The sequence below is a fragment of the Dama dama genome, chromosome 31 (assembly GCF_033118175.1).
Source record: "Dama dama isolate Ldn47 chromosome 31, ASM3311817v1, whole genome shotgun sequence".
In the NCBI taxonomy this organism is placed as follows: Eukaryota; Metazoa; Chordata; class Mammalia; order Artiodactyla; family Cervidae; genus Dama; species Dama dama.
Window position 1 is genome coordinate 7,941,941 of NC_083711.1, and position 22,902 is coordinate 7,964,842.

At 41.2% G+C, this 22,902-nt stretch overlaps 1 protein-coding gene across 1 annotated transcript in view; it reads right to left on the reverse strand.

Annotated features, from left to right (window-relative positions):
- Window positions 1–10,579, reverse strand: part of SLC5A3 (solute carrier family 5 member 3) — a 53,450-nt gene extending 42,871 nt beyond the window's left edge. Inside the window, exon 1 of the mRNA XM_061134188.1 lies at window positions 10,376–10,579. The gene's annotated coding sequence lies outside the window, so the exon portion shown is untranslated. The remainder of the gene's footprint in view (window positions 1–10,375) is intronic.
- Window positions 10,580–22,902: the final 12,323 nt, after the last annotated feature.

Consider the following 22,902-nt stretch of genomic DNA (forward strand, 5'->3'; position numbering starts at 1 on the left):
TGAAACGCCCCAACATTTGAATCATAGGAGTCCCAGAAGAAGAAGACAAAAAGAAAGGCCATGAAAAAATACTCGATGAGATAATAGCTGAGAACTTCCCTAAAATGGGGAAGGAAATAGCCACCCAAGTCCAAGAAACCCAGAGAGTCCCAAACAGGATTAACCCAAGGCGAAACACCCCAAGACACATGTTAATCAAATTAACAAAGAACAAACACTAAAAGCAGCAAGGGAGAAACAACAAATAACATACAAAGGGATTCCCATAAGGATAACAGCTGATCTATCAATAGAAGCCCTCCAGGCCAGAAGGGAATGGCAAGACATACTGAAAGTAATGAAAGAGAATAACCTACAACCTAGATTACTGTACCCAGCAAGGATCTCATTCAGATATGAAGGAGAATTCAAAAACTTTACAGACAAGCAAAAGCTGAGAGAATTCAGCACCACCAAACCAGCTCTGCAACAAATGCTAAAGGATCTTCTCTAGACAGGAAATGCAGAAAGATTGTATAAACATGAACCCAAAACAAAAAAGTAAATGGCAACGGGACCACACCTATCAATAATTACCTTAAATGTAAATGGGTTGAATGCCCCAACCAAAAGACAAAGATTGGCTGAATGGATACAAAAACAAGGCCCCTATATATGCTGTCTACAAGAGACCCACCTCAAAACAAGAGACACATACAGACTAAAAGTGAAGGGCTGGAAAAAAATATTTCACGCAAATGGAGACCAAAAGAAAGCAGGAGTCGCAATACTCATATCAGATAAAATAGACTTTCAAATAAAGGATGTGAAAAGAGACATAGAAGGACACTACATAATGATCAAAGGATCAATCCAAGAAGAAGATATAACAATTATAAATGTATATGCAACCAACATAGGAGCACGGCAATATGTACAGCAAACGCTAACGAGTATGAAAGAGGAAATTAATAGTAACACAATAATAGTGGGAGACTTTAATACCCCACTCACAACTATGGATAGATCAACTAAACAGAAAATTAACAAGGAAACACAAACCTTAAATGACACAATGGACCAGCTAGACCTAATTGATATCTATAGGACATTTCACCCCAAAACAATCAACTTCACCTTTTTCTCAAGTGCACACGGAACCTTCTCCAGAATAGATCACATCCTGGGCCACAAATCTGGTCTTGGAAAATTCAAAAAAATTGAAATCATTCCAGTCATCTTTTCTGACCACAGTGCAGTAAGATTAGATCTCAATTACAGGAAAAAAATTGTTAAAACTTCAAACATATGGAGGCTAAATAACACGCTTCTGAATAACCAACAAATCATAGAAGAAATCAAAACAGAAATCAAAATATGTATAGAAATGAATGAAAATGAAAACACAACAACCCAAAACCTATGGGACACTGTAAAAGCAGTGCTAAGGGGAAGGTTCATAGCATTACAGGCTTACATCAAGAAACAAGAAAAAAGCCAAATAAATAACCTAACTCTACACCTAAAGCAATTAGAGAAGGAAGAAATGAAGAACCCCAGGGTCAGCAGAAGGAAAGAAATCTTAAAAATTAGGGCAGAAATAAATGCAAAAGAAACTAAAGAGACCATAGCAAAAATCAACAAAGCTAAAAGCTGGTTTTTTGAAAAAATAAACAAAATTGACAAACCATTAGCAAGACTCATTAAGAAGCAAAGAGAGAAGAACCAAATTAACAAAATTAGAAATGAAAATGGAGAGATCACAACAGACAACACTGAAATACAAAGGATCATAAGAGACTACTACCAGCAGCTCTATGCCAATAAAATGGACAACTTGGATGAAATGGACAAATTCTTAGAAAAGTATAACTTTCCAAAACTGAACCAGGAAGAAATAGAAGATCCTAACAGACCCATCACAAGCAAGGAAATCGAAACTGTAATCAAAAATCTCCCAGCAAACAAAAGCCCAGGACCAGATGGCTTCACAGCTGAATTCTACCAAAAATTTAGAGAAGAGCTAACACCCATCTTACTCAAACTCTTCCAGAATATTGCAGAGGAAGGTAAACTTCCAAACTCATTCTATGAGGCCACCATCACCCTAATTCCAAAACCAGACAAAGATGCCACAAAAAAAGAAAACTAGAGGCCAATATCACTGATGAACATAGATGCAAAAATCCTTAACAAAATTCTAGCAAACAGAATCCAACAACATATTTAAAAAATCATACACTATGACCAAGTGGGCTTTATCCCAGGAATGCAAGGATTCTTTAATATCCACAAATCAATCAATGTAATACACCACATTAACAAATTGAAAGATAAAAACCATATGATTATCTCAATAGATGCAGAGAAAGCCTTTGACAAAATTCAACACTCATTTATGATTAAAACTCTCCAGAAAGCAGGAATAGAAGGAACATACCTCAACATAATAAAAGATATATATGACAAATCCACAGCAAGCATCACCCTCAATGGTGAAAAATTGAAAGCATTTCCCCTGAAATCAGGAACAAGACAAGGGTGCCCACTCTCACCACTACTATTCAACATAGTGTTGGAAGTTCTGGCCACAGCAATCAGAGCAGAAAAAGAAGTAAAAGGAATCCAGATAGGAAAAGAAGAAGTGAAACTCTCACTGTTTGCAGATGACATGATCCTCTACACAGAAAACCCTAAAGACTCTTCCAGAAAATTACTAGAGCTAATCAATGAATATAGTAAAGTTGCAGGATATAAAATTAACACACAGAAATCCTTTGCATTCCTATATACTAACAATGAAAAAACAGAAAGAGAAATTAAGGAAACAATACCATTCACCATTGCAACAAAATAAATAAAATACTTACGAGTATATCTACCTAAAGAAACAAAAGACCTTTACATAGAAAACTATAAAACACTGATGAAAGAAATCAAAGAGGACACAAACAGATGGAGAAACATACCATGCTCATGGATTGGAAGAATCAATATTGTCAAAATGGCTATTCTACCCAAAGCAATCTATAGGTTCAATGCAATCCCTATCAAGTTACCAACGGTATTTTTCACACAACTAGAACAAATAATTTCACAATTTGTATGGAAATACAAAAAACCTCGAATAGCCAAAGTAATCTTGAGAAAGAAGAATGGAACTAAAGGAATCAACCTGCCTGACTTCAGACTCTACTACAAAGCCACAGTCATCAAGACAGTATGGTACTGGCACAAAGACAGAAATATAGATCAATGGAACAGAATAGAAAGCCCAGAGATAAATCCACGAACCTATGGACACCTTATCTTTGACAAAGGAGGCAAGGATATACAATGGAAAAAAGACAACCTCTTTAACAAGTGGTGCTGGGAAAACTGGTCAACCACTTGTAAAAGAATGAAACTAGAACACTTTCTAACACCATACACAAAAATAAACTCAAAATGGATTAAAGATCTAAATGTAAGACCAGAAACTATAAAACTCCTGGAGAAGAACATAGGCAAAACACTCCCCGACATAAATCACAGCAAGATCCTCTATGACCCACCTCCCAGAATATTGGAAATAAAAACAAAAATAAACAAATGGGACCTAATGAAACTTAAAAGCTTTTGCACAACAAAGGAAACTATAAGTAAGGTGGAAAGACAGCCCTCAGATTGGGAGAAAATAATAGCAAACGAAGCAATAGACAAAGGATTAATCTCAAAAATATACAAGCAACTCCTGAAGCTCAATTCCAGAAAAATAAATGACCCAATCAAAAAATGGGCCAAAGAACTAAACAGACATTTCTTCAAAGAAGACATACAGATGGCTAACAAACACATGAAAAGATGCTCAACATCACTCATTATCAGAGAACTGCAAATCAAAACCACAATGAGGTACCATTACACGCCAGTCAGGATGGCTGCTATCCAAAAGTCTACAAGCAATAAATGCTGGAGAGGGTGTGGAGAAAAGGGAACCCTCTTACACTGTTGGTGGGAATGCAAACTAGTACAGCCACTATGGAGAACAGTGTGGAGATTTCTTAAAAAACTGGAAATAGAACTGCCATATGACCCAGCAATCCCACTTCTGGGCATACTCACTGAAGAAACCAGATCTGAAAGAGACACGTGCACCCCAATGTTCATCGCAGCACTGTTTATAATAGCCAGGACATGGAAGCAACCTAGATGCCCATCAGCAGATGAATGGATAAGGAAGCTGTGGTACATATACACCATGGAATATTACTCAGCCATTAAAAAGAATTCATTTGAATCAGTTCTAATGAGATGGATGAAACTGGAGCCCATTATACAGATTGAAGTAAGGCAGAAAGATAAAGAACATTACAGCATACTAACACATATATATGGAATTTAGAAAGATGGTAACGATAACCCTATATGGTAAACAGAAAAAGAGACACAGAAGTACAGAACAGACTTTTGAACTCTGTGGGAGAAGGTGAGGGTGGGATATTTCAAAAGAACAGCATGTATATTATCTCTGGTGAAACAGATCGCCAGCCCAGGTGGGATGCATGAGACAAGTGCTCGGGCCTGGTGCACTGGGAAGACATAGAGGAATCAGGTGGAGAGGGAGGTAGGAGGGGGGATCTGGATGGGGAATACGTGTAACTCTATGGCTGATTCATATCAATGTATGACAAAACCCAATGAAATGTTGTGAAGTAATTAGCCTCCAACTAATAAAAAAAAATAGAAATAAAAATAAATAAAATAAAATAAAAGACGCTTATTCCTTGGAAGGAAAGTTATGACCAACCTAGGTAGCATATTAAAAAGCAGAGACATTACTTTGCCAATAGAGGTCCGTCTGGTCAAGGTTATGGTTTTTCCAGTGGTCATGTATGGATGTTAGAGCTAGACTGTGAAGAAAGCTGAGTGCTGAAGAATTGATGCTTTTGAACTGTGGTGTTGGAGAAGACTCTTGAGAGTCCCTTGGACTGCAAGGAGATCCAACCAGTCCATCCTAAAGGAGATCAGTCCTGGGTGTACATTGGAAGGACTGATGCTGAAGCTGAAACTCCAGTACTTTGGCCACCTCATGGGGAGAGTTGACTGATTGGAAAAGACCCTAATGCTGGGAGGGATTGGGGGCAGGAGGAGAAGGGGATGACAGAGGATGAGATGGCTGGATGGCATCACCGACTCGATTGACATGGGTTTGAGTAAACTTCGGGAGTTGGTGATGGACAGGGAGGTCTGGCGTGCTTCGATTCATGGGGTCGCAAAGAGTCAGACACGACTGAGCGACTGAACTGAACTGAACTGAACTGAAAGGGACTTGATTGATTTCACACAAGATCATTAATTCTCAAAGATGCCTCAAAAATAGACCTGAGTTTCTAACTACAGCCCTTAGGAAGTGAAGAAATGTGAATGTTTTCAATGAAGAAAAAATCCCACGGTGTCACCAAGTCATATTTAAAGCTGTCAGTCATCACTGTCATCAGCCTATCAGCTTCTCCATGGTGAAAAAGGGAGCCACCATTTCTGGCAAATGCAAGCTCTGTCTCCCAAATCCCTCCTCGCTGAGACCTGGGGCTGTTTTCATCACTAATTGCTCAGAGCCAGACCGTGGCCGGGAAAATCCTGTATCTCTGCCTGGCTGCTCAGTACCACCTTTGTTCCTGATACAGTGGCTCATACCCAAGTCACAACATTTCAAATTTATCTTGTTCCTAAATGTTTTACCAGTGAGCCAGTGAAAGGAGAAAAAAAAAAAGTGTTAGTCACTCAGTATTGTCTGACTCTTTGTGACCAGTGGACCATAGCCCACCAGGCTCCTGTGTCCATGGAAGTCTCCCAGCAAGAATACTGGAGTGGGTTGCCATTCCCTTCTCCAGGGGGATCTTCCTGACCTAGGGATCCAACCCAGGTCTCCCGCATTGCAGGCAGATTCTTTACCGTCTGTACACCAGGAAAGCCCCGTGAACCCATAATGTTTCCTGTCCCCCACTCCCCACACCCTTGCTCCCACGTTTAGATCCTTTTAGCTGTGTTGATTTGCCTGCAGTTGTCCATCTTCTCAGCAAGCCTCCCGTAAATATCCAGGAAATAATATCCCGGAAATAATCTTTATCTCTCTCACCCCATCAACTTGCATGTGCTACTGGTTGTGTGCCTTGCAGAATGAAACCCTGTGGGCAACATACATTATTAGGTCAGGCATTAGGCAGTTCCCTAAACATTTTCCTCCCTTTTGATCCACCGATTTCAAGTTATTTTTTAATTTTGAAAAAAATAAGGGTTTTTTTTTTGGAAGAGGAGCAGCTCAAATCTGGGCTCCACTTACAAGGAAAAATAAAAGATAAAGCAAAAGTTTGCCTAAATGGAATGTCGGAGAAGGCAATGGCACCCCCACTTCATTACTTCTGCCTGGAAAATCCCATGGACGGAGGAGCCTGGTAGGCTGCAGTCCATGGCGTCGCACAGATTCGGACACGACTGAAGCGGTAAGTCGCAGCAGCAGCAGCAAATGGAATGTTCTCTCATTTTCACCTTTGCCTACCCTCCCCCGCACATAAATTATGGGATGTTTGTGGGAGATGTTCTCCTTAGCACAATATCTTTTTTTTTTTTTTTTAGGAAAGAAATACTTAATGTATTTTTTAATTTTATGACTATAAAGAGACAATACTTCCTGTATCTCCACTTACTGAAGCAGTTAGTTTTTCTTCTAACTTTATCGTGAAGTATCCTCAACTACCAATAGGAGGCCTATAAGTGTTCTTAATGTTAAACGTTGATAATGTGGGAGGTATTAAACAGCTTTGTGTTCTTTCTCCACAAGTGCAAAGTCCAGAAGAACACACATAGGAGGATTTTAGATTTATAATAGTAAAATGAACAAAGGCCATGAGCTGGAGAACGTTGCAGATGGATCAGACAGCATCTGCAGGGATCTTGGAGGGGCCAGGCTTCCGGGGTGAGGTGAGAGCACCCGGAAAAATAAACTAGGGGCTTTTTAGATGGCTCAACAGGTAAAGGATCTGCCTGCCAATGCAGGAGACACGAGAGACGAAGGTTTGATCCCTGGATTGGGAAGATTCCCTAGAGGAGGAAATGGCAACCCACTCCCATATTTTTGCCTGGAAAATTCCACGAACAGAGGAGCCTGGTGGGCTCCAAGTCCACAAGGTCAGAAAGAGTTGGATGCGACTGAGCATGCACACACAATAAGATCTTAGATGTATATTAATAAAATGAACAAAGGCCATGAGCTGGAGAAGGTTGCAGATGGATCAGACAGCATCTGCAGGGTTCTTGGAGGGACCAGGCTTCCAGGGTGAGGTGAGAGTACCCAGAAAAATAAACTAGGGGGGCAGTTATTCAAGGAGAGGCCTGCTCAGCATGGAGGAGTTTCTCAGCTGGAGGTAATTGGGGCTAAATGGATTCAAAGGGAGCAGGTGTGCAAGTGTGCACCTGTGTAAGCAGGAACACATGCAGAGGTCACCATGAACCGAGCTCGTGGAGGTTGAAGGAAGGAGTGTGAGGGGTGGAACCTGTCAGATTGGGAGACTGATAGGATATTTGAGGGGCAGCTAGAAAGGCAAGGTCAAGAATAGCGAAAACATTCTAGACTGACTTTCCCTTGTTCTGGTCATACCCCCGGGTGATGTTTCCTCAGCTCCTAATGTATCACACTTAGATTACAACTCAGCATGTTGATATTTTTTCCTCTGGTTGTTTTATCTTCATAAATCTTCATAGCAAGTCTGTAATCTTCTGTAGAGCCCAGGTGATGTCTTTTACTGCTCAAAATAGTCTCCCTGTTCAGAGAACTTTAACCAAAGGAAGGAAGACAATAGTCCTGAAGCCTGCACGAGAAGCACCCCCAAAATGACCTGGTCACCTGAGGAATGTCGAAAGGTGGATGTTATGACACCACAGGTCAACGCTTCCCAGAAAGAAAATCAACATACAAGCACCATCTCAAAGTCTAGCCCTCTGGGAGGAGCATCACACCCTGTCTTGCTTGGGCTCTGTTGATGGACGTTGGCGAGAATGTCCCCATTATCATCAGACAGGACTGAGGAGAGATTTAGTAAAAGAAGCAAAGCACATAGGCACTAGATTACAAGTAACAGCTATGCAGCCCCCTGCTGACTCAGGGTCAAGTTTGCCTTGGCAAAACAGAGCTATGCCCTTGATCTGAACTTCGTTGACCATCTTTTTACAAAGGAAGAAGAAGACAGCTAGCTGAGAGGGTGTAGGAGGCAGAGGGGATTCCAACAGAGAACATGTTCGGAAGGTAAATGATTATTTTTACTGGAGAAGGTATTTAGTAAGTAACCAACTTCCTCAAAAGCTGCCATGAGAAAGATTCTGTACTTTAGAATGTATCAAATCTGGATAGAATGTTTTCCTATTAGATAGTATCTGTTTTTTCAGATTGCCCATACTTTTTGAGCGTCTCCAAAAGAAACTCATTAACTTTATAATGCTTGAAGTTATTTTCTTTGAAAGTGAAAACTGCTCAGTTGTGTCCAACTCTTTGGGACCCCGTGGACTGTAGCCTGCCAGGCTCCTCTGTCCATGGGATTCTCTAGGCTAGAATACTGGAGTGGGTAGACATTCCCTTCTCCAGGGGATCTTCCCAACCCACAGATGAACCCAGGTCTCCCGCATTGCAGGCAGATTCTTTACCACCTGAGCCACCAGGGAAGCCCAAGGATACTGGACTGCATAGCCTATCCCTTCCCCGGGGGATCTTCCTGACCTAGGGATTGAACCAGGGTCTCCTGCATTGCAGGCAGATTCTTTACCAGCTGAGCTACCAAATACTGGAGTGGGTTGCCATGCCCTCCTCCAGGGAAACTTCCCAACTCAAGGATCCAACCCAGGTCTCCCGCATTGCAGGCAGATTCTTTACCATCTGAGCCTTATAAAATCATAGCATATTATTAGCTTCTACAGGTAAACCTCCTTCCTTGTGCTGCTGTGCTGTGCTAAGTCTTTTCAGCCATGTCCAACTCTTTGCGACCCTATGGACCATAGCCCATCAGGCTCCTCTGTCCATGGGATTCTCCAGGCAAGAATACTGGAGTAAGTTGCCTTGCTGTCCTCCAGGGGATCTTCCCAATTCAGGGATCAAACTCTGCTGTCTTATGTCTCTGCATTGGCAGGTGGGTTCTTTACCACTAGCGCCACCTGGGAAACCCAACCTCTTTCCTTACAGAACCGTAAACCAGGGGTTGGTTTGCAAACCCTAAGCAGTGGGCCAAATCTGTTCTGCTGTCTGTGTAAATAAGGTTTTATTACAAGAATACAGCTCAGTGACTTTTTCACACATTTTCAAGGGGCTGCTTTCATGCTATAACTGCAGAGTTTAGTGCTTTCTCAACAATTGTACTGGCCACAAAGCCTAGAATATTAAGTATCTAACCTTTTACAGAATGTTTGCTGACCGCTGTTACAGATAAAATGACACATAAGAGACATGCCAACAAGATACAACCTGTGAAACTTTTCTGAATCCTGATTTGAACAAACCAAAGATGATAAAACATTTTTAAGACAGGAAAATGGACATGGGCAGATAGATTATAATAAAGAAATATTGTTAATTTCATCAAATAGGCCATATTTTAAAAATAAATACAATGGCAACAATAGCAGCTATTTATGCTGCCAGAAAGAAAATAATTTCCTCACATGCAATTAAGATTACAGGATAATTGGGAGCCATTAAGTGGTTCCTCCCACATTACGTCAGCTTGAACTTTCAGCCTAGGTTTACTGAGATCTTAGGAGAACATGCAGGAATTTGGGGTTAGCTATAAAGTTCATTCAGGTTTTTCCATAACATGTTACCGAAAAACCCAAACAAACTTTTTGGATGGGCCAATATTTTGGGAATTCAGTTCCTGACTTGAATAAAGAAGTCCACAGCTGACCTTAAAATCGAATACATAATCACTAAAAAAAAAAACTTCCCCATGTTAACCAAACACTCATCTATAATATTATTGCAGATGGAACAAGTTTTTTTAGTGATAAAGAATCGTTACATATAGCACTATTATTAAATGATTCCTACAAAGGGTGAACTTTTGGGATGATTAGTTACTTACAAATCCTTTTGCTTGTTTTTCTTTACCCCTCTCCACCAAAATGTCCAGCATGTAAATGAAAGGGCCCTTGGGACCCAGAATTACAGTTCACCTCCATCAGTAATATTCCTGATTGACATTGAGAGCAGCCAGGTAGGGACTCTCCTCTGGCTACGAATGATTCTGTGATTAAGAAATGACAAGTCCCTGGATGCAGCAGAGCAGAGCAGTTGGCCTGATGGTGAAGAAGACCAGCCACTGGCAACATCGAGGACCAGGCACCCTCCTCCTTTCCCCAGCTCATCCCCACTCACCTGGATCTCTGAGGCACATCCTCACGCTGGGGCCGAAGGATCTTTCTGGAAATAGATCTCATTCTGTCTCTCCACAGCTTAAATACTTCAGGGGCTCCCTGTTGCCCTCCGGTTCAAAGTCCTCCGTCTGCAGGGGCCTCTGTCTGCCTCCATGACCTGCCACTCCTCACTTCATCACCCTATGGGGTTTGCAAGTCCCTAACCCCTGCACGCACCTCCCCTCCTGTCCTTTGCCCTCTGCTTGGAACACACTCCACTTCCTCCACGTAGCCTACTCCTATCCTCCTTCCTTTTAAAAAAAGAAAAAACTACGACTTATACAGACAGAGATTGCATGAAGCACATATGAAGAGTTTAGAGAAAAACTATTCAAGACAAGCATCCTGGATTCCCCCATCCCAGAATCCTTTTCTGTGCCTCTCCACAGAAACTTAGCCCCAACTCGCCCTCACTTTCCTTGCTTTTCTTTTCTTTCTTGCTTTCTTTTTTTATATATATATATTTATTTATTTTATCACCACAGATCTTAGTTACAGGGCTCAGGCTTAGTTACTTCGAGGCATGTGGGATCTTGGTTACAGACCAGGGATCAAACCCAGGTGCCCTGTATTGCAAGACAGATTCTTAATCATTGGACCACTAGGGAAGTCTCCCCTTGTATTTCTTTATGGTCTTACCATCTATGCGTACATTCCCTAAGCAGTATCTTGTTTCTGCCTCCTTTTAAAATGTTGCATTAGTGAACTGATTTCCACTCCCCCAACATTGTGTTCATGATCCAAGTTATTGAGTGTAGCCGTAAATTCACTTCCTTTCCTTGCTGATACTATCCCACTGGACCACAAGTCATCTGTTCTGCTGATGGGCATGGACTGTGTCTTTTGTGGGTGCCGAGTACCAGTGATACTGCTGGGCATGTTTTTGTACACACAGACCAGTGCATCCATGTGCACGGGGAACGATTTCCTCTAATTGCCATCCCCAGGAGTGGAGCACTACCTCCCAGGGCATGCAAAGACTTCAGCTGCCTACACACCACCAGTGGTTTTCCCAAGTGGTGGTACCAGTACGTGCCTGCGTTAGCAGCGTGGGTGGATTCGCTAATTCCTCTTCTCTGCTCCTGTGTCGGTTGTGACCACTGCACTGCAGAAAGCTCCGCTCTCACCCTGAAAGTCTGGATTAGATGCACCACCTCTGTGCTCCTTTAACACCTGTGCTCACCTCACTGACACAGGAATCCGACCCTACGGCATGTGCATGACACATGTGAGAAGATGTGGCCAGATCCCTAGCTGCTGGCCCCCAGGACCCCCTGCTCTACTAGTGCTGAGGCCACACGTCCCTCAGACTGCTCCCAGCCAAGGGCTGAGCACAGTCGGGGTACCATTCCAGGCTCACTTCTATTATCCCCAGGACCCTTCTGATGGATGATGGATCAAGGACTTCTCAGTGAGCTGGCATGTCCTTCCTTGGAATTGCACTGCAGCACAAACTCTCTGTCCCCACCTCCTTTACCCTGCCTTGCACAGATGTCCTGTAATGCAATCTGAAAGCTCTCCCACCTTCTCTGGTTCCCTCCTTCATAGGTCTGTCCTTGGTAGGCATTTCCTCCAAGAAATCTCTTACGTGAACATGTTCCTAGTGTCATCTGAAGGGCAGAAGAAAACTGCTCTGCCCAGCCTTGATACCTCTTTTATTTCCATGGGTGTAGTCTGAGACTGCACTTCCTTGATTAAAAGGTGTGGCCAATGTGGAGCAGTTAACAAAGGAGCTAAGATTCTCTTTCTCTTCAGGAGGGGAAAGCAAAGTCTCCTCCTAGGTCATTGGCTCGGAAATGCTCTGACCTCTCATTCCACAGTTCAAAAACCTCTGAGCACAACCCCACCTATCAGACTTGTGAGACTCCTAGAAAGGGGCAGGGGCCAGTCATAAGTGGCCTCTCACCTGGTCCCTGTGATCCCCACCTACTGGTGTTATACTTCAAATAATTCCCTGTCCTTGAGTGTGAGCCAGATTTAAAGACTAGCTTCTAGAGTACTGAATACAGCAGAAGTGACAGAAGATGACTTCAGAGATTAGGTTATAGAAAGACTGGGGCCTCCACTATAGTCTCAGAGATGGAGTGGAAAAGACACTGGGTTTAGCATCAGAAGACTTAAGTGTAGTTTTTGTCTGTGTGGCATGGCCAATACTGATAATATGTCTTTTCATCTTAAGTTATTTATCTGTTAAAAGGAACAGTAATACCTAACTAGCTCCTATGATTGTTTTATGCAGGAAATTATATAAGAGAAAACTTTTATTGAATGTTGCTCTATATACTTTTTCTGGACCAACACAATGATCAAAGAAATCTGATGAGTGGATACTGTTATCATCCCCATTTTATAGATGAGTAAACTCAGGCACAGAGATATTAAAAGTTTGCCTAAAGTAATATCTGGAGAAAGAAAAGGCTACCCACTCCAATATTCTGGCCTGGAGAACTCCATGAACTGTACAGTCCATCGGGTTGCAAAAAGTCAGACTCGACTGAGTGATTTTCACTTTTCAAAGTAATATAGCCAGTGGGCTTGCCTGTTGGCTCAGCAGTAAAGAATCTGCCTGCAACCCATGAGCCACAGGAGACGCAGGTTTGATCCCTGGAGAAAGATCCCCTGGAGGAGGGCATGGCAACTTACTCCAGCATTCTTGCCTGGAGAATCCCATGGACACAAGAGACTGGTGAACTACAGTCCATAGGGTCACAAAGAGTTGGACATGACTGAAGCAACTTAGCACTCATGCAGAATATAGCCAGTAGTGCTAGAGCCAGGATTTGCCCATAAGTAATTTGGCTCCAGAGTCCACACCGTGACCACAACACTATATCTATGGGTGAAAGCACTTTATCTAAAACATTACAGGAATATAAATCATGCAGTGACATATTGGTATAAAGATAGACACAACAACCATTGGAGCAGAATAGAGTCCATAAACAGATCCACACACATATGGTTAACTGATTTGCAACACGGTTGCAAAGGCAATCCAGTGGAGAAAGGATCACCTTTTCAACAGATGATTCTGGAGCAACTTAATGTATTTACCTGAAAAAATGAACCTCAATCAGTACCTCACACCACAGGCAAAAATTAAGTAAAAAAGTTTATCATAAACCTATTTAGGTAAAACTTAAAGCTATAAAACTTCCAGAAAAAGAAAATCTTTGTAAAAAAAAAAAAAGAAAGAAAATCTTTGTGACCCTGAGTTAAAGATTTCTGAGTTGCAACACCAAAAGCACAACTCATAAAAGAGAATACTGATAAACTGGACTTTATCAATATTTAAATGTCCTACAACTTAAAAAGACATAGTTAAAAAGCAAGCCATGGACCATGAGAAAATGTTTACAAGTCACGTGTATGATAAAAAATTGTATCCAGAATCTACAGAAAAACTTGAAGCACAACAGTAAGAAAACAACTCAGTTTTAAAAATTGACAAAAGATATGAACAAACACTTTGTCAAAGAAGATGATGAATGAGCTCATGAAAAGATGTTCATCATTAGTCATTAGGAAAATGCTGATTGAAACCACAGTGAGCTACCACTCAGCACAATGGCCTAAGTTTTTTCTTGTTTGTTTGTTTTTTAGCAACTATTGGTGAGGAGAAGGAGCAACCTCAATTCTCCTGCATTGTTGATGGGAATGAACACGGCACAATCATTTTGGTAATTCCTTAAATGTTATACACAGACCTAGCCTAAGGCCCAGGCATTCTACTATTGGGTATTTACCTAAGATGAATGAAAACATGTGTCCACATAAAAATACTTGTATAAATGTTCATAGCACCTTAACTTTTAATAGCCAAAAACTGGAAACAACTAAACAACTCAAATGACCATCAACAGACAAATAAATTGTGGTATGCTCATGCAATGGAATACTACTCAGCAATAAAAAGAATAAGAGTGAGCTATTGCTCCGTTCAACAACATGCTGCTCCTGCTGCTAAGTTGCTTCAGTCGTGTCTGACTCTGTGCGACCCCATAGACGGCAGCCCACCAGCCTCCTCTGTCTCTAGGATTCTCCAGGCAAGAACACTGGAGTGGGTTGCCATTTCCTTCTCCAATGCATGAAAGTGAAAAGTGAAAGTGAAGTCGCTCAGTTGTATCCAACTCTTAGCGACCCCATGGACTGCAGCCCACCAGGCTCCTCCATCCATGGGATTCTCCAGGCAAGAATACTGGAGTGGGTTGCCATTTCCTTCTCCACTTAACAACATGGGTGATTCTCAAAATAATTATGTGGAGTGAAAGAAACCAGACAAAAAGAGTACATACTGAATGATTCTGTTTTATATAAAATTGTTGGAAATTCAAACCATAGTGACAGAAAACATCAGCAGTTGCTTGAAGTGAATGAAAGAGTCTATGAAGGGGCATAAGGAAACTTGTGGGAGGAGACAGATATATTTATTATCTTGATTAGGGCAATAGTTTCATGGATGTATACATATGTCAAAATTTAGCAAATATGTGCAGTATTGCATATCAATTATAACTGGAAAAAGCTGTAAAGCATAAATCACTCACAACATTATTATAGCCTAAGAAGTTATTGTAAATTTATTGCCTGACTTACCTCTTCCCTCATCTTCTGCTTCCTCTTCCCCAAATTCCTGGATAAGGAGTCAAGACCATATTTACCTCTGGTATTCATATCAGTTAAGGGAGGAAAAAGTCCATGTGTAAAGAATTTTGTTAAGTTTTATGGGAGATACAAAGTTGGATAAGAAATAGTTCATGTCTTCAAGAAGTTATAATCCAGATGGAGAGAGAGGATGGATATAAGTATGTTTAAAGTTAAATTATCTAACGAGGTGTAAGTATCAATTCTAAAAAATAGAAAACATTTAAAAGGAGAATGATTAAATGCCTAGTGAAGCATACAGGCAAATGATTTCCAAAGAGTTACTTTGGGCTGGGATGGTTCAGGAATGTTTCATGTAGGATGTGGGATCTGAGCTGGAATGTGAAGAATGGATAACATTTAGATAGACAGGAGAATTAATGAGAATAAACATAAGATGTTTTCATGGGGTCAGAGGATGGTGACATTGAGTGAATAAGCTGGATGGAAGAATCATAGAATTTAACTGTTCAAAAGTAGAACCAGAGTTGGAGGGTCTTGAGTGTCAGGCAGAGTCTAAACTCCCAGCTTTATTTAATCTTAATGTGAAGAAGAACTTGTGAACTAGTGAATCTTTCAGGGATGGAATCATTCAGCAGAGAGTATACAAGCATATGTGAGGAATATAGAACAGAAATAACTTCCCTGAACGGACAAGTTCTTCCCAATCACAAGACACAGGTCACAGATTCACAGACTTTGCAAGAATCATTAGGGAGTGGCCCTGGAAATTTGTCTGATAGTATCTTGGTTCCTCCTGGGGGTGGTGCCTGACTTCCACGTGAGAGTCAACAGGGACCTTATTTTTCCCCTAATCCACCCTGCGTTCAGCCAGGGAATGGAAGATGATCTAGGTGCAACCATAAGACTCTCTCCCATGATTCTGACTCCTGAGTGAATGACTCGGGGGCATGAGGACCGGTTAGAAGTCATTCACCATTCTGGTCAGACCTCGATCTGCCCCGTGGCTGTGGCTATTCTTCCTGCTAACCAGCACTCTGGGTACTACTGGTCCCTGGCCAGCACTCTGCCTGCTTGGTTGCTCAGTCGTGTCCGGCTCTTTGCCACCCTTTGGGCTGTAGGCCACTAGGCTCCTCTGTCCTTGGGAGTTTCCAGGTGAGAATACTGGAGTGGGTTACTATTTCCTTCTGCAAGGGATCTTCCCAACCCAGGGATTGAACCCTCATCTCCTGTGTCTCCTGCATTGCAGGCAAATTCTTTACCTGCTGAGCCATTGGAGGCCAGTAATCTGGTATATAGTTAAATCTGTGATTCCCCTGCAAATACCATTCCAGCAAGTTTTGTTTCTGCCTAAAACATTAGAGTCTGTTTCTACTGCTTAAAGCCAAGAGCCGGAACTGACATGGAAATCTTTGGATCTTAGTGCTTCACGTCCCTACATGCTTTCCTGGCCTTACTTCAACCACCTGGGACCACATGGAGCAGATGGAGCTATTCTGTTTTCCACATGAGTTCTTCCTAAGTCTTGTGACAGCTCTCCAATCTATCCTAACCTTTTCCCTCGCTAGGCTAAATGGTCCATGTTCTTTTGGGTGCTCCTCACTTCGTATGAGCTGGATTGCTTCACTAGCCTGAACACTTTTTCCAAGGGTACTTCACATTTCCATTCAGACCTCTGTGACTCAATAAATCTTTGGTGAATGAGTGAGTTTCGTGAATTTAAAGTTTTACTTTTGGCTGCACTTCCTTCTGTAGAAAACCATGTAAAGACTGTTGTCATAGCTAAGCAACTGGCTCAGCTACTGGAACAGAAGTCAAAATAATAGAGACTTAAATAAAATGGTTTATTTCTCTCATATGGAAAGGTCTAAATGTAAGTAGGCCTGGGGACCCGAGCGCTTTATAGATTTTTAATCTCTATTCACAATACATGACTTTCACCTTGTTGTTCCAGCATGGCTGGACCTGCTGCCAGAACCACGTTCAAATTTCAGGAGAAGGGAGGGAAAAAGAAGAAAAAAACATTCCTTTAAGGGACGTTCTGAAAGTTACACCTGTCATGTCCACTCCTCTTCTATGGGTCAGAACTTAGTCTCATGGCCTGGCCTTGCCTTCAAGAGGGGCTGGGAAATGTAGTTTTTGCTGGGAGAGAATGGTGAACTAACAGTTTTAACCACAGACTAGGTAATGCAGTTTGGAGATCTCCCAGTAGACTAAGTATAATGAGATGCTATACGAGTCACAAGTGGTTAATTGATTGTAACTTTCTACACTCAGTTTTGGGCATTTTGCAAGACCTGACTCATTGGAAAAGACTACCTTCATTCTGGGAAAGATTGAAGGCAGGAGAAGAAGGGAACAACAGAGGATGAGATGGTTGGATGGCATCATTGACTCGATGGACTTGAATTTGAGCAAGCTCTGGGAGTTGGTGATGGACAGGGAGGCCTGGCGTGCCTGAGGTCCATGGGGTCGCAAAGAGTCGGACATGACTGAGCCACTGAACTAAACTGAACTGACACAAGTCACAAGTGGTTAATTGACTGTAACTTTCTTATACTCAGCGTTGGGTATTTTGCAAGTGATTATCAGGCCACAGTTACTCTAATAGATGAGTTTTAGATAAATTCAATTTTGTGGACTTCTCAGGGGACAAACCTTGGACCAGTACTTATAACCCAAAGGTCAGATCCACCGGAAAGTTCCTCTCATTGAGACAACCAAGTAGGTATTTCTTTTTAAAATAAAACCCTTGAGTTTGCTTCGTATGAAGAGTTTAATATCTTTTCAGGCATATTAGATAGCATTTTTTGGTTACAAATAATAGAAACTGACTCTGTTTTGTTCAGAAGGGAGAGATGAATTATTATTAGTGTACCAGATGTCTCCCAAGACTCAAGGCTATGTGCAGCTGACTGGGCTTCAGGAACAGACTAGAACCCAAATGCTGTCCATCTATCTTTGTTTCAGTTTCTCTGCCATGAGCTTGATACTTCTGTCTCTAAAAGGACCCTTTTCCTCTGCTCTCCAGTTTCCAAGAGTAGATGAGAGATATTCCCAGTTCTTTCATCTACATATGATCCTTCTAGCCACCTAGAGAGAGTCTGAGGCTCTCTTTCAACTGGCACTCTTATTAACCTTGCTTAGGTTAGTGGTCACCTTGGACCAAGGTGAACCAAATCATATCATTATGACAGCTAAGATACTGCTGAACTCTGTAGATCTGGGGGTTTGGAGTGGGGAGAAACAGTATGCAGCCAAGAGAAGCCTAGACAAGCATCCCAATAGGCATCTTGTCCACCCATGTGTGCATGGAGGGTTATCATAAGCAAAATGAAATTTAGAAATATAACCGTGAGACCTATGACACATGGCAAACTGGAAACACGATGTAATGGGGTTAGGGAAAAGACTGAATCTCCCTCAAGACATTCTTGGTTGTAAGTAACAGAACCTATCGAAAAGTTCATAAACATGGCACTCGAGATTTTTTTAATATCTGATGAAGGCTTTTATGTGTCAAGGATCAGGCTTCCCTGGTGGCTCAGTGGTCAAGAATCTGCCTGCAAGTGCAGGAGACATGGGTTCAAGCCCTGATCTGGGAAGCTCCCACGTGCCACAGAGCAACTAACCCTGTGCACCACAACTATTGAACCTGTGTTCCAGGGCCCGTGAGCCACAATTACTGTGCCCATGTGCCTCAGCTACTGAAGCCTGAGTACCCTAGAGCCTGTGCTCTGCAACAAGAGGAACCACCACCATGAGAAGCCCATACATCACAGCTAGACAGTAGCCCTCTCTCTCCGCAACTGGGGAAAGCCCACCTACAGGAACAAAGACCCCAGTACAGCCAAAAATAAAACAAATTTATGCAGAGAATCACCTAGAGCTACTTGTTTTAATTAATATTCAAATTGTTAAAGTTGGATTTTTTAGATCCCTTGCACTTATTTATCTTATATTCCTTGTACTTTGGAGAAGGAAATGGTAACCCACTCCAGTATTCTTGCCTGGGAAATCCCATGGGCAGAGGACCCTGGTGGACTGCAGTCCACGGAATCTCAGAGTTGGACATGACCTAGCAAATAAGCATGCCTAGTACTTATTTATCTTATAACTGGAAGTTTCTGCTCTTTGGCTACCTTCATCCAATTCAATTCCCCCCAGCAGCCACCCCTGGTAACCACAAATCTAATATTTTTGTCTATGAGCTTGTTTGTTTGTTTGTTTTTGAGGTGTAATTGACCTACAAAACTATGTTATTTTCTTTTAGACAACATAATGAGTTGATATTTCTGTCCATCTCAAAGAGATCACCATAAGCCTAGTTATGATCTGTCAGCATATAAAAATATTACATAATTACAAAGATATTATAATTATTCTTCACATTGTACATTTTATATCTGTGACTCATTTATTTCACAAACGGAAGTTTGTACCTCTTAATTTCCCTCACATTTCTTTTCTCCCTCACTCTCTCCCCTCTGGCAACCATCTGTTTATTCTCTATAACACTGTTTCTATTTTGTTCTGTCTGTTCATTTGGTTTGTTTTTTCAGATTCTCCATATAAGTGAAATTGCATAGTATTTGTCTTTCTCTGCCTGATTTATCTCACTGAGTATAATACTCTGTAGGTCCATCCACACTGTCACAAAGGACAAGATTTCATTCTTTTTTATGGCTGAGTAATATTTCACACACACACACACACACACACACACACCATATCTTCTTTATCCATTCACCTATTCATGAGCATCTGGTTGCTTCCACAGCTTGGTTATTATAAATAATGCCACAATGAATGTAGGGGTGCATACATCTTTTCATATTAGTGTTTTTGTTTTCTTCAGATGAATACCCAGGAGTGGAATTGCTTGATCACATGTTAGTTCTATTTTTACTTTTGGGGTGGTCTCCATCCTGTTTTCCATAATGGATACACCAATTGACGTTCCCACCAACAGTGCATGAGGACCCGCCTTACTCCACATCCTCTCCAGCACTTGTTGTTTCTTGGTTTCTTGGTAATTGCCATTCTGACAGGCATGAGGTATGCTACACTACTGGAAATTCAAAGAAAGCTGGAGTAATAATACTTATATCAAGCAAAATACTTTTTAAAACAAAGACTGTGACAAGAGACAAAGAAAGATATTATATAATGATCAAGGGATCAACCCAAGAAGAAGATATAGCAATTGTAAATATATGTGTACCCAACATGAAGTGAAGTGAAGTGAAGAGAAGTCGCTCAGTCGTGTCCGACTCTTTGCAAACCCATGGACTGTAGCCCACGAGGCTCCTCGGTCCATGGGATTTTCCAAGCATGAATACTGGAGTGGGTTGCCATTTCCTTCTCCAGACATAGGAGCACCTAAATACATAAAGCAAATATTAACAGACAGAAAGAGATAAATCAACAATAACACAGTAATAGTAATAGGACTTTAACACCCCGCTTACATCAATGTGACATCAATGTGACAGATCATCCAGACAGAAAAATTAATAAGGAAACACTGGTTTTAAACAACACATTAGGACTTCCTCAGTGGTCCAGTGGTTAAGAATTCTCCTGCTAATGCAGGGGACACAGGTTCAATCCCTGATTCAGGAAGATTCCACATTCTGTGAAGCAACAAAACTCATATGCCACAGTTACTGAGCCTGCTCTCCAGAGTCTGTGAGTTGCAAAAACTACTGAAGTCTGCATGCTCTAGGGCTCATGCTCCACAGGAAAAGAAGCCACCACAATGAGAAGCCCACGCATTGCAATGAAGACCCAGCATACAGCCTCCTCCCTCAAGTTAGACCCAATGGACTATATATATATATATAGAGAGAGAGAGAGAGCATTTCATTCAGAAGAATACACATTCTTTTCAAGTGCTCCTGGGAATATTCTTCAGGATAGATCACATGCTAAGTCACAAAACAACTCTCAGTAATTTTTAAGAAAATTGAAATCATATCAAGCATCTTTTCCAAACACAACACTGTGAGACTAGAAATCAACTATAGGAAAAAAAAAAAAAAAACTGTGAAAAACACGAACAATTGGAGACTAAAAATGTGCTACTAAACAAGCAATGTTTCACTAAAGAAACCAAAGAAGAAATTCAAAAATACCTGGAGAGAAATGAACATGAAAACACACTGATCCAAAATCTAGGGAACACAGTAAAAGTGATTTTGAGAGGGAAAGTTATAGCAATACAAGCCTACCTTAGTTCAGTTCAGTTGCTCAGTTGTGTCTGACTGTTTCCAATCGCATGGACTGTAGCATGCCAGGCCTCCCTGTCCATCACCAACTCCCGGAGTTTACTCAAACTCATGTCCATCAAGTCGGTGATGCCATCCAACCATCTCATCCTCTGTTGTCCTCTTCTTCTTCCACCTTCAATCTTTCCCAGCATCAGGGTCTTTTCAAATGAGTCAGCTCTTATCATCAGGTGGCCAAAATATTGGAGTTTCAGCTTCAGCATCAGTCCTTCCAATGAATACTCAAGACTTATTTCCTTTAGAATGGACTGGATATCCTAGCTGTCCAAGGGACTCTCAAGAGTTTTCTCCAACACCACAGTTCAAAAGCATCAATTCTTTGGCACTCAACTTTCTTTATAGTACAACTCTCATATCCATACATGATTGCTGGAAAAGCCATAGCTTTGACTAGATGAACCTTTGTTGACAAAGTAATGTCTCTGCTTTTTAATATGCTGTCTAGGTTGGTCATAACTTTTCTCCCAAGGAGCAAGTGTCTTTTCATTTCATGGCTGCAATCACCATCTGCAATGATTTTGGGGCCCCAAAAAATAATCTGTCACTATTTGCACTGTTTCCCCATCTATTTGCCATGAAGTGATGGGACCAGTTGCCATGATCTTCATTTTTTGACTGTTGAGTTTTAAGCCAATTTCTTCACTCTCCTCTTTCACTTTCATCAAAAGAGGCTCTTTAGTTCTTCTTTGCTTTCTGCCATAAGGGTGGTGTCCTCTGCATTATCTGAGGTTATTGATATCTCCCAGCAATCTTGATTCCAGCTTGTGCTTCATCCAGTCCAGCACTTCTCATGATGTACTCTGCATATAAGTTAAATAAGCAGGGTGACAATATACAGCTTTGGCATAGTCCTTTCCTCATTTGGAACCAGTCTATTGTTCCATGTCCAGTTCTAACTGTTGCTTCTTGACCAGCATACAGATTTCTCAGGAAGCAGGTCAGGTGGCCTGGTGTTCCCATCTCTTTAAGCCTACCTCGGAAACAATAAAAATCTCATAATAATTTAACCTTACACTTAAAGAAACTAGAAAAAGAATTACAAACCAAAAACCAAGTTAGAAGGAAAGAAATCATAAAGATCAGAGCAGCAATAAATGAAATAGAGGTTAAAAAACAATAGAAAAGATCAAAAAGCCAGTTCTTTGAAAAGTTAAACAAAATTGGTAAACCTTTAGCTAGACTCTTCAAGAAGAAAAAGAGTCAAATCAATAAAATCAGAAATAGAAAAAGAGAAGTTACAACTGAAACCTCAGAAATACAGAGAATTATAAGAGGTTACTACAATTATATGCCAATAAAATGGACATTGTAGAAGAAATGGATGAATTCCTAGAAATGTATGATCTCCTGAAACCGAACCAAGAAGAAACAGAAAATATGAAGGGAGACTAATGATCAGTAATTTTAAAAATTCCCAACAATGTAAGTTCAGGGCCAGAAGACCTCACAGGTAATATTAATTAAGATTATTTCTTTAGAGCTGTTTTTGATTCATAGAAAAATTGAACAGAAGGTACAGAGATTTCTCATAGACTCCCTGCCCTCACACATACATAGCCTCCAGCACAGTCAACATCCCCCACCAGAGTAGTAC